This window comes from Gigantopelta aegis, chromosome 4, assembly GCF_016097555.1.
Source record: "Gigantopelta aegis isolate Gae_Host chromosome 4, Gae_host_genome, whole genome shotgun sequence".
Taxonomy (NCBI): Eukaryota; Metazoa; Mollusca; class Gastropoda; order Neomphalida; family Peltospiridae; genus Gigantopelta; species Gigantopelta aegis.
Window position 1 is genome coordinate 114469983 of NC_054702.1, and position 13942 is coordinate 114483924.

A 13942-nucleotide genomic window follows, 5' to 3' on the forward strand; every position below is an offset into this window, starting at 1 on the left:
ATGTTATTTCCCTGCAGCAAAATCAATAATGCTGGGACTTTCAAAAGATTTCAAGATGTCTAAATGCTGTTACATCATCTATGAAGACAGAATCAATTTAAAAGTCCACAAACTGCATACTTAACCAAGTTAAAATTTCAGTAGTCTTAGCCAAGGCAGAAAATATCCAATATTAAGTCATGTTCTTCCATGCAATAAGGAAATCACTTACAACTCTGACGTTGTTTTTTAAATGAATAATTCCGGAGAAACATTTGCTCAAGGAAAGCATCGACATATCTGTAATTTACCAACTGTATAGTGTCCTAAATGCCATTTAAATGGTGTGTTAGTCTTTTGATATTTTCTTCTACAAACAGCTTATACTTTTAAACAGATTTTTTAAAGTGGATTTTTTTATAGAGCCTGGAATTTTAAATATTGCCTATTACGTTTTTTTAAATGACATTTATTCAGAGTAAATACTTTTAAAGGGTGATTTGTTATTTGTGTTAATTTGAACTACTTTCTTTTATAACATACATTTGAAAATAAGGGTGGTTTCCTTTTTCTTGTACAACAGCTAGAGCATAGACAAAAACAAAATAGTGTAAATCAGGAAATGTTAAGCATAAATTGTTAGCGAATTTAGCGAACCAACACAACACTAATATTTCATGACATTAAATTGAAAGAGACATACATACAAAAATTGGGTGATTGTTTTTGTTTTTTGTTTTATGAACTGAACCCACAACAATGGTTACATGTTATTGATTAAAACAAAAAAGATACATTTATAGTTTACACACTACTGCAATTTTCTACTAAATGTAAATTATCTGCAAGCTGCATAACATCAACATTTATATATTTTTAAAATTTATTTCAGTTTATCCCACAACCTACGTTTAATATTTTTTCATTTTCTAATATGATGACCTGACTAAAGTTTTATTTTGTTAATATGTCACTTTTTCAGATTTGGCTAAATTTGAAGATGACTAATATTTTACATCTTCTTCAACCAGATAGATTATGAATATGCTGTTTAGAAGATTGTTTGTTTTGTTTGACAACACCACTAGAGCACACTGATTTATTAATCATTGGCTATTGGATGTCAAAAAGTTGGTAATTCTGACATATAGTCTTAGATAGGAAACCTGCTATATTTTTCCATTAGTAGCAAGGGATCTTTTATATTATCAGACAGGATAGTACATGCCATGGCCTTTGATATGCCAGTCATGGTGCACTGGCTGGAACGAGAAATAGCCCAAAAGGCCAACCGAAGTAATCGATCCTATAGACCGACCATGCATCACATGAATGTTTTACCACTGGGCTACATCTGCTCCTAAGGATTTTAGAAGATAATATATTAGCTATTATAACATAACCTATTTAATAAACATATGTAACTGGGATATTATGTTGATGATAGTAAAAGGACTATCTGTATTTGGATGCTTTAACTATCACATGTGTGTCATTGATGATGAAAATTACATATTCAAGATATTTCCTTCTTTAGAATATCAGTGTCAAGGTGTTTGCTGTCATCCTAATGTTTTAAGGAGCTGAATTTAAACCAGATTTCAACTTCCAATAATTTTGTACATTTGAATAAATATATATTACAAAGTAAAGTGAAAAATGATTGTTACAAGCATTAGCAAAGGACCACAAAGACATTGGATATACAAACACTGGTTACTGCATGTAAACCAGAAAATATATTAAAATGTAATTTTCGTCATCAGTTGGAAACATCTGACAATTAATGGCTGTCAGGACAGTGACCCCTGTAAAGGCTGATGTGATGGATATAACACAAATCTGTACCTTAATTAATGCATGGATAATGTATGGCATAATAACCACTTCAGATGACCTTTCATTGTACATGTACTGATACATTGCTAGGATACTATTATTATTAATTCACCATTAAATCAACCGAAATCCACTGTTAAAACAACCGACCTTTAAATCTACATAACATTTTAAGAATAATTCAATTAGCTGATAATTGTTTGGACTTTTGCAGTGTAAACCTAACAACAATTGGTGCCAAGGATGTCTGGAAGCACCATGTTCTTATTATGTTTTTAATTATTTATCTTTCATTATCCATGGCCTGCCAAACAAGTCTCAACATCCAAGACTCTCATCCTGTGGAATAAATAAAGGCAGGCTGCCAACAACAGTATACTCCAGGGGTAAGGGAAAATAAAATTGTCAATTGGTTCCACGTGATGTCATCATTACTGAGACGTGTGTGTGGGGGGGGGGGGGGGAATGAAAGGAATAAACATTTAAAATATAAAAACACTTAAAAGGTAATATTTGCCAATAGTTTTAAAAAATCATAATGGTGTTTGTACATTTTTATCTTGAATCATGAATGCGAAATGATAAACATCAAAATATGAAAGAAATTTGTATTTTTGATCACATCAGTGAAAAACCCCACAAATTGTGTATATTTTACATTATATAATGGAATAAAAAAATTATAAAAAAAAGGAATAAAAGTTATGAATTTTAACTCCCATATATGTATAAAAAGTATGAGTATTCAGTACGGTGTCCTGAAAATTAATAAAAGATGACATTGTTGAAGCATTTGACAGCCTGAGCTGGCACATGTTTAGACAAAACGATTAATAACATAGTCACTGATAGATGAATTTGACCTCTACTGGCGCTATAGATAACCGGTGTAGCTATTCTGCTCATTCCCATGACAACAACAAAAAGAGGTTGAAACATGTTTTTTTATTTTAAAGTCCTTTATAATTAGCCTATTGGATACACTACACCGAACAGTGAACAATAATAAATACATTCATAGATTATTTCAGTACATTTTATGATATTTCAAGCAATTTGTATTTTACAAATGCCTCGGACTCAGACACTTAACCCTACAGGGTTTCGTACACAGGTGTTGACAGGACAATAATTTTAACCAGTTGCAAACTCTGGGTCCTTTGTTTTAATTGGAGTGTAATACCTTGATAGCTTTTATTGTTAACAACTGTTTAAACTCATGACCGGCTCAGTTGACTGATACCACTGTAGGTCCGACTTCAGCGACTTGACCACTATTCATTTCTTTATTTATTATTTATTATTTTAAATCATGCACATGATATCGATGTCTGGGCAGGCCGGTCCAATTGATGGATAGGATATTTGTTCCAATAATACAACCAGACAGGTGCTTCGGACCGACAAGAATGACAAAAATGTGACTGGCAAAAACATGTTTTTAAAATATAATTTTGGTGTCAGAGATTGAGAATCAGTCCGAGACTGGGGAAGAAGGGCTTTTCCTCACCCCTGGTATACTCATAAAAACAAATTACTACACAATTGAGTTACAAGCAGTTATATATTGACATAATAAAGTAATATAGATGCAGGGCTCGAACTTAACAATTTGTCCTCCGGCCATGGCAATATGTTTTAACTGACATGGGTAAAATGACACACCGATGGCAATTTTGACCCTGCCTAAGGCAATTTTTTTAAAAGGTGACTTTTGCAGTAAATAAACATGACTGAAAGGTAATTTTGCTGTATGTAGACATATTTCAAATGTACAAATGTTATAAAGTGGCAGATAATTAATTTACACCTGGGCCTGTATTTATCAAAGAACTTATGTTTTGACTTAAAGCCGCACACCCTAGTTCCATCCAGTGAAAATAAATTATAATTTGGTTAATCTACAAACCTGTAACACACTTAGATCACGTTTTTATCAAATGGAGTGAAAAAGCAGGTTTTATATCGATAAATACCATGGGAATCCCCATGTCCCAATTGCTTGAAATAATTTTGAAAGTTAGTATTCTGATGTCACCGGTAGAAGCACAACAATGCCTACGTCACGACAAATTTCACAGACTTGGGGTGCGTTCGTTTCACCTCTCCTGGACATGTTCCAACTGTTCTGTCCTGGTTGTATCCCCTCTCCAGATATCGTAAGACTTAACAAAATTATTGGTTTTAAGGGTTTGTAACATTTTGTATTGAGACACTTACTTGTCTGAACTTTATTGTTACTGAAAATGTTCACAAACTGTGAAGAAAAATCTCACAAATGAACAACAACAAATCGGATGTTGATTGCGCGAACCGTGCACGAGAAAACAAACCGAACCAAAATGATAACGGTCACGTGATATACCAACGTCTGTGACATTAAAAATAGATTGGACCTCACTTGCTTAACGTTTTTTTCTCGACAACACGTTTTGTGAAAAAATGCAAAAAATGCATTTCGTGGTTTTACAAACATCAGGATTACCAAAAAGCACTTCAGGTGAATGGAAATGTGTATTCTAAATAATAAAATGTAAGTAAAGTGCAATTTTATTTGTGAAAAATGGGGTTTAATAGCGAAAAACAACGCCGTAATGGTTAACAAATAAACGTAACTAGGGTGTGTCCCTTTAAGTTTAGACTTAAGTTTCTAAAACAGACTGGGGGTTTTTCTTCAAAAACTTAAGTTGGTATTCATAAAAAAATTAAGTATAACTTAACTAAGTCAGAGAGAAAAAATTAAGTGGCTTAAAAGTTAAGTAAAAAACATACCAAACTTAATTTGAAATAGTTTGATAATTCAAATTAAATTACTGGTCAGATTTAAAAAAAAGTTTTATGACTAGTCCTCTCATATGGCATCCATTGCCTTATTAATTTGCCATCAAAAGTTAGGTGCACTTTGAACTTTGACCCAGTGTGATGTTATTTGGTATACTACCACCTATTTTTAAAAAATCATTTTTAAGTCAGTCTCTACATGTTTATAACAATAACGTAAATAAACAGACAAACAGTTTTGACAAAATATATGACAGTCATTGTTAAGGTGTAATTTGAGGAAATTATCTGAAATATAGAATACCCAGTAGCTTAAATAATATCATTATTCTGTCAATCTATTTCTTAACTTTTTAATTTATATCTATCAATAATTAATTATTGTAATATACAGGTATGTTTAACTTATTATATATCCTGATACAGATTCCGTTGACAAATGGTAATGATTTGAATACCTTACCTTATTGATTTGTCCAACTAATCACACAATATTCCCCAAAATACCACAATGATTTGTCCAACTAATCACACAATATTCCCCAAAATACCACAATGATTTGTCCAACTAATCACACAATATTCCCCAAAATACCACAATGATTTGTCCAACTATAATGATACTCATTAACCCGACTTACAGCTTATCGTACTGCAGGTAAGAAAATGACATCCCGTATCATTACTAGAGCCCACCGGTAATGACTTGTTCCTGTGAGGCCGGAGACTGATGCGGCTGACAGTGAGCAGGTTTAATTACGTCATGCACGTCTCTGTCTCACAGACGGGTATAATTAGCCAGGGCTAGCTCTGGCACACACTAAATTCAGCAAATTTCAAAAACAACTGGCAAATTTTATTTTAATTTGTCAAAATAATTTCATGTAATAATTGATATTTTGTTACATTATTACTGGGTTTGTGTAATTGTTTGAAGTTGTGGTAGATAATGGATATTTTGTTACATTATTACTGGGTTTGTGTAATTGTGTGAAGTTGTGGTAGATAATGGATATTTTGTTACATTATTACTGGGTTTGTGTAATTGTGTGAAGTTGTGGTAGATAATTGATATTTTGTTACATTATTACTGGGTTTGTGTAATTGTGTGAAGTTGTGGTAGATAATTGATATTTTGTTACATTATTACTGGGTTTGTGTAATTGTGTGAAGTTGTGGTAGATAATTGATATTTTGTTACATTATTACTGGGTTTGTGTAATTGTGTGAAGTTGTGGTAGATAATTGATATTTTGTTACATTATTACTGGGTTTGTGTAATTGTGTGAAGTTGTGGTAGATAATTGATATTTTGTTACATTATTACTGGGTTTGTGTAATTGTTTGAAGTTTATTACATAATTTAGCAAAACTGTCTGCTGACCCAGAGCTAGCCCTGTTAACAGACGTGAAGTTATTAATCATCAGCTGTTAACAGACGTGAAGTTATTAATCATCAGCTGTTAACAGACGTGAAGTTATTAATCATCAGCTGTTAACAGACGTGAAGTTATTAATCATCAGCTGTTAACAGACGTGAAGTTATTAATCATCAGCTGTTAACAGACGTGAAGTTATTAATCATCAGCTGTTAACAGACGTTAAGTTATTAATCATCAGCTGTTAACAGACGTGAAGTTATTAATCATCAGCTGTTAACAGACGTGAAGTTATTAATCATCAGCTGTTAACAGACGTGAAGTTATTAATCATCAGCTGTTAACAGACTTGAAGTTATTAATCATCAGCTGTTAACAGACGTGAAGTTATTAATCATCAGCTGTTAACAGACGTGAAGTTATTAATCATCAGCTGTTAACAGACGTTAAGTTATTAATCATCAGCTGTTAACAGACGTGAAGTTATTAATCATCAGCTGTTAACAGACGTGAAGTTATTAATCATCAGCTGTTAACAGACGTGAAGTTATTAATCATCAGCTGTTAACAGACGTGAAGTTATTAATCATCAGCTGTTAACAGACGTGAAGTTATTAATCATCAGCTGTTAACAGACTTGAAGTTATTAATCATCAGCTGTTAACAGACGTGAAGTTATTAATCATCAGCTGTTAACAGACGTGAAGTTATTAATCATCAGCTGTTAACAGACGTTAAGTTATTAATCATCAGCTGTTAACAGACGTGAAGTTATTAATCATCAGCTGTTAACAGACGTGAAGTTATTAATCATCAGCTGTTAACAGACGTGAAGTTATTAATCATCAGCTGTTAACAGACGTGAAGTTATTAATCATCAGCTGTTAACAGACTTGAAGTTATTAATCATCAGCTGTTAACAGACGTGAAGTTATTAATCATCAGCTGTTAACAGATGTGAAGTTATTAATCATCAGATGTTAACAGATGTGAAGTTATTAATCGTCAGCTGTTAACAGCCGTGAAGTTATTAATCATCAGCTGTTAACAGACGTGAAGTTATTAATCATCAGCTGTTAACATTTGGTTATTGTAACACATAATGAGAGGAAACCCACTACATTTTTCCATTAGCAGCCAGGAATCTTTTACATGCACTTTCGCACAGACAGGAAATTAAAATATTATGCAAAACTTTACCTTCAAAATAAAATGCATATACAAGTCTGCAAATGATATCAGTCAATCACTCATAGCTTGGTGTATATTATTTGATCCGGTATAATTATTTTCCGTCACAGATGATATTTCCATACTGTTTATTATGTTATGGATTGGAATAAATTTAATTATTATGATGGAGCTTGTATGTCTAACAACATATTCATTTATATGTTACTGACATACAACAGGATTTCATTCAATCTATTAAATCTCAATGTCAGTATAATTAAATCTCAATGTCAGTAATGTTCCTGTGATCCTTATTATCTTTTCTAATTCTAGCAGGGAAAGTTAGTTTGTTTCGTTTAATATACCACTAGAACACATTCATTTTTAATCATTGGATACTGAATGTCAAACATTTGATAATTTAACAAATAGTTTTAGAGGAAATGGTGTGTGTTATAGAACAATGGTGTGTGTTATAGAACAATGGTGTGTGTTATAGAACAATGCACTGTTAATGTAACACAGCATCGGTGGCTTTCTTCGATTGCTCTCCAGGAAGTAATAATGGAGGGTAATGTAGTCAAGTCTTCATAATTAGGACTACAGTGAGCGGCGATCGGGGTCTGTAATTAGAGTCTGCACGGGAAGCGGAGGCTCACCAACAGAAGCTGACCATGCAGTGATCAATAACAATTTGTTCAACATAAAATCAATTAAATTCACACAAAGTCACAAGATTATATGTTCACAAGTCAAGCTCCCAAGTCCATTATTTGTATATGAACCATATTCGTATAACTTTATATGCATGTTGTTGTTTGGTGCCACACTGTGGATCCTCGAACATGTTTCTTTAAACAAGTAGGAATGTGGTATATACAATAAAAATAATTTGTCCCAGTATTAATCTCAACAAATAAATCTACATTGTTTGGTGATGGCTGGGGAAGAGGAGATAGCATTTTCTTACAATTTTATTTAACCTACAGCAGTATTCAAAGAATTGCAATACTGAAATCATTGCAAAAGCAGTATTGGAATTACTATAATAGCAATACTGCTTGAAATCATTGCAAAAGCAATAATGGTATTACCAGCAATAGTATTAATACTGAAATCATTGCAAAAGCAATATTTGAATTACTGCAATAGCAATACTGAACTTGCAGCTATACAAATATTGAAATTACAGCAATAGCGATAATGAAATCATTGCAAAGTAGTACTGAAATCATTGAAAAAGCAATATTGGAATTTTTGTGCAATAACAATACTGAAATTACAGCAAAAGCAATACTGAAATTATTGCAAAACCAATATTGAAATCATTGCAAAAGCAATACTGGAATTATTGCAATAGCAATACTGAAATTACAGCAATGGCAATACTGAAATAATTTGTCCTCCTGAACCATATGTCAATATTCTACTCACTGTGGTCAATACTATATTGATCTCGAGCACAGAAAAGACATTACACTGATTAACAGTAATTACTGCTTAACTTTTGTCTCCATCATGTTGTTGTGTAGACTTAAGAGGACTGGAACAGTATCAGTGACATCTCGATAGCAAGGTGATAGGAACACTTAGAACCACTCACTCACATCTGGAACCACTTGGAAGTCAAACCTGACCATTAGGGTTAAATGTATGTTGTCTATGTTACCAGACAGCACATTCCCATGCAGGACCACAATCGCTTAAAATAACCAGCTTGAAGAGAAAACCAGGGCATGGCTTCTCCAGCAAGACAGAAAGAGCACTTTCAAAATAAAAAAGGCATTATTCTGTCCTAATACCCTCACCCCATCACTGCTGTACATGGTCCTGGTTGTACAAACTTTACTTTGTCAAGTGTGTGTTTATTAAACAACACAAATGAAATGTCTCACCTACAATAAACGTTTCAAGTGCACTCGAACATAGTTTCATTGACTGAGGACTGGTAGTTTGTGAGAAACTGATCTCATCATGAAACTTTAATGACATAAAACACAAAAGTTGATGACATCTTTGCAGTTGGAAAAATAATACCTATATATCGCCTTTTTACTTCGTAAAAGCAAGACGACAACAGGTGTCATCATGTTAATCATATGACCTGCCTTTAATTTGTGAAGTGTGTTTCTTGTTTAAAACAACAACTGTCACCATGTTAATCATGATTATGACCTGCTTCAGGTGAATGCCCAATCACTGATCTATACTTGATGTGCTAGAGGAAAGACCAATTTGGCACTTCCTACCTAATGGAATTCTGCGTTTGACTCCATCCTATATTGACTGCAGATCATTGGTTGGACATGGCTGCCAATGAGCTAATGGAACCCTTCATTTACAAAGACCCTCACTCATTTATATAACCTTTCGCTTGATTAATCTACACCCATTTAACATGCCACATACAAATTCATGGAATAAAAGTAATTTAATGATCCGTTACAAATTTAATTTTTATGTTGTTAAAAGTACTGTAAATACATTATACTTCAATGCAGACACTTATACTGACAAATGGGTTCATTTCCTGTTCATTCATGGTGCTACTTTTCCCAATCTAATGGCCACATTCTCTTTTTGAGATGAAATATGACAGAAATGAAAATGTTTGATGGATAAGGTCTTTCATTTCAGAGAATTGTGTGATCCATCAAGTAGCCTAGTAAGTCATACGCAGTGCTAATATTCGCTGATTGTCAAGTCATCGCTGTGGGTTGTTGGTACCGGAAGAGGCAGTTCATCAGCAGCATGGTCTGCAGAGCAAAGGAAAGCACTCATGGCTTGATCAATAAAAACAGCTTATGTAGGTTGCACACAGATCAAAACGCCATGTCTTATACTGTCATGGACCTAGTGAAGAGCTACAGTGTAGTGTTCTCAATCTAGGAAGCCATCAGAATAAAGATATTTTGGATAAAATGTTAAAACTGCAACATAGTTTTGCTGTAATCAAGGTGGTCAGAAAGTTAGTCACATTAAAATGCCATTACTTTCTAGAGTTAACAATAAAAGGAACAAGAATTTTGCGGAATTAAAATATGTGTTGTTCACAATAGGTTTTTGGTACACTGAGACAAACATCTATAGGTGCAACTATAAAAAAGGTTTCAATGACCTACGACTTATAGTTTGTAACAAACTGATCCACATATGATGTGATGCATCACGTTAAAGTTTAACACAAGAGTTGACACTGTCACTATCACACCGGCCTCGGTGGCATTGTGATTAGGCCATTGGTCTACAGGTTGGTAGGTACTGGATTTGGATCCCAGTTGAGGCATGGGATTTTTAATCCAGATACTGACTTCAAACCCTGAGTGAGTGCTCCGCAAGGATCAATGGGTAGGTGTAAACCACTTGCACTGACCAGTGATCCATAACTGGTTCAACAAAGGCCATGGTTTGTGCTATCCTGTCTGTGGGAAGTGCAAATAAAAGATCCCTTGCTGCCTGTCATAAAAAAGTAGCCTATGTGGCAACAGCGGGTTTCCTCTAAAAAAACAGTGTCAAAATGACCATATATTTGATGTCCAACAGTGGATAATAAGATAAAAAAAATCAATGTACTCTAGTGGCATCATTAAATAAAACAAACTTTACTTTTTTTCTGTCACTATCACCTCCACCATCGGTAATGTAGTAGCTTCATCTCACTGTTTTACTCTATAAAGGTGAGACAAACATTGCAAAAAGAACTTTTGTTACTGTTAGGTTAGAAAGATTTAGAACTTATTTGTAGCTGAAGTATTTTAACAAATGATGTTACTAACTCATTTAAAGCTAGAATTATACCCCAAATCTCAGTCACACCTTAAACTACCATAACTTTCTCAACAATGGGAATTATATCTGATGTCACCTCTTAAAGAACAAACTGAAACAGCTGATAATTCAGAAATTCATTGATGTAAGTCTGTTCCCATTGTGTGTGTGAAGTTAATATTCTAGGGTAATGACTCAGGATCCCATCCTGATATTACTATATCTCTCTGGGGTAATACAGTTTTGGAAACAGAAATATTTCTCTTTCCAGAATTTAAAGCTTAAAGTTAAAAGTTTATTTTCTTTAATGACACCAATAGAGCACATTGATTAATTAGTCATCAGCTATCGGATGTCAAACATTTTGGTAATTCTGACACGTAGTTATCAGAGGAAACCTGCTACATTTTTCCTAATGCAGAAAGGGATCTTTTATATGCACTTTCCCACAGTCAAGAAAGCACATACCACAGCATTTGACCAGTTGTGGTACATTGGCTGGAACAAGAAAAAACCCAGTCAGTTGAATGGATCCACCGAGGTGGTTGGATCCTGTGACACAAACATCTCAAGCACTCCAGAATTTAAATTGTAAAAGTCAAATGGTTTTTATTGTTACTACTGCCAGCAGTGTTTTATTTATGTGAGGTGTGATCATAAACCTGGGATTAACAGCACTTTTAATATGTCTTCATCTGCAACATTATCCACAGAAATGTAATCCTTTCTGATCTCCATTACAGAGAGATATAATTTGATGGACCTACTGCAATGGGCCACGTTTTTCTCAGTGGTAAACTATTAGAGATGACTGTTATGATCAATGGGGATCATTGGGAACTAACTCAAAGACTGTATTGTGTATTAGTCTGGGCCTGTTTGTACAGGGCATGCCCCATTATTAGACCATCAGATGATTTTCTGTCAGTTTGTTATCTAGCTAAAATCAACAGTGTCCTGTGAAGCAAAATGATTACAACTTAATCACTTGTGGCCAACACCAAACTATTTGTTTGTAGAGTACTTGAGTCGAAGAAACAATTCTCTTATGTGAAATCTTGTTTGCTCTCTGTGTTGGACCGCCCAGGGGAGGTTGCACATGCCCATTACACACAGAACAGAAATGGAATCAAGTCTCATCTCTGCTAATGTAAAGTTGCCTCATGGATGACTCTGCTCATTCAGCAGAAAATTATGTCGACCAGAGACAAACATCATGGGAAATATGAGATTAGCCACTGGTTACAGTCGCAAGATTACTGCCATGAGGTTAACCTACATTCACGGGAAATATGAGATTATAGTCACCAGTTACTGCCATGAGGTTAACCTACATTCACAGGAAATATGAGATTATAGTCACCAGTTACTGCCATGAGGTTAACCTACATTCATGGGAAATATGAGATTGGTCACCAGTTACTGCCATGAGGTTAACCTACATTCACGGAAAATATGAGATTATAGTCACCAGTTACTGCCATGAGGTTAACCTACATTCACGGGAAATATGAGATTATAGTCACCAGTTACTGCCATGAGGTTAACCTACATTCATGGGAAATATGAGATTGGTCACCAGTTACTGCCATGAGGTTAACCTACATTCACGGGAAATATGAGATTGGTCACCAGTTAGTGCCATGAGGTTAACCTACATTCACGGGAAATATGAGATTGGTCACCAGTTACTGCCATGAGGTTAACCTACATTCACGGGAAATATGAGATTGGTCACCAGTTAGTGCCATGAGGTTAACCTACATTTATGGGAAATATGAGATTAGTCACCAGTTACTGCCATGGGGTTAACCTACATTCACGGGAAATATGAGATTAGTCACCAGTTACTGTCATGGGGTTAACCTACATTCACGGGAAATATGAGATTAGTCACCAGTTACTGTCATGAGGTTAACCTACATTCACGGGAAATATGATATTAGTCACCAGTTAGTGCCATGAAGTTAACCTACATTCACTGGAAATATGAGATTAGTCACCAGTTACTGCCATGAGGTTAACCTACATTCATGGGAAATATGAGATTAGTCACCAGTTACTGCCATGAGGTTAACCTACATTCACAGGAAATATGAGATTAGTCACCAGTTACTGCCATGAGGTTAACCTACATGTACATCACAGGACATACAAGATTAATTATTTGTTATTGCCATGAGGTTAACCTGTTCAAGGGAAAACAGGAACAAGTGTCTTTGTTAGTATCAGAGCACAAAGCAAAGACTATCATTTACTGAGGCACATCAAGTATTGTGACACAAAGTAAATACCATCATTTACTGAGGCACATCAAGTATTGTGACACAAAGCAAATACCATCATTTAACATGGCACAAAGCAAATACCATCATTTAACGCGGCACAAAGCAAATACCATCATTTACTGAGGCACTTCAAGTATTGTGACACAAAGCAAATACCATCATTTACTGAGGCACATTAAGTATTGTGACACAAAGCAAATACCATCATTTACTGAGGCACATCAAGTATTGTGACACAAAGCAAATACCATCATTTACTGAAGCACATCAAGTATTGTGACACAAAGCAAATGCCATCATTTAACGTGGCACAAAGCAAATACCATTATTTAACATGGCACAAAGCAAATACCATCATTTACTGAAGGCACAAAGCAAATACCGTATTTACCTAGAAACAAAGCAAATACCATAATTTAACTAGGAACAAAGCAAATACCATCATTAACCAAGCCCAAGCGAACTAGCGATGAGACTAGATGTTGTTTCGTGTGCTCTCAACCTACCCCCCCTCCCCCACACCTGGGGGGATTGATGGCTAGCTACGGCTTGCTGTTGGAATACCGCGTCGCGTACACCGGGTCACGGGCAACTGTGACCTTGGTGTACGGAGACGCGGTTTCAAACAAGAGGAAGAGGACAAGGAAGAAGAAACGTGCACCAGGGGCAGCTCAGGCGGGGACAAAGCTGGTGGCTCAACCGCCAGCGGCGGTTCCGTCTGCGTCGCTGCCCCCA

General features: G+C 35.0%; 1 protein-coding gene across 1 annotated transcript in view; it reads right to left on the reverse strand.

Moving 5' to 3' along the window:
• LOC121370190 (suppressor of lurcher protein 1-like) overlaps positions 1–13942 on the reverse strand; it is a 129985-nt gene that overhangs the window by 41078 nt on the left and 74965 nt on the right. The window lies entirely within an intron of this gene.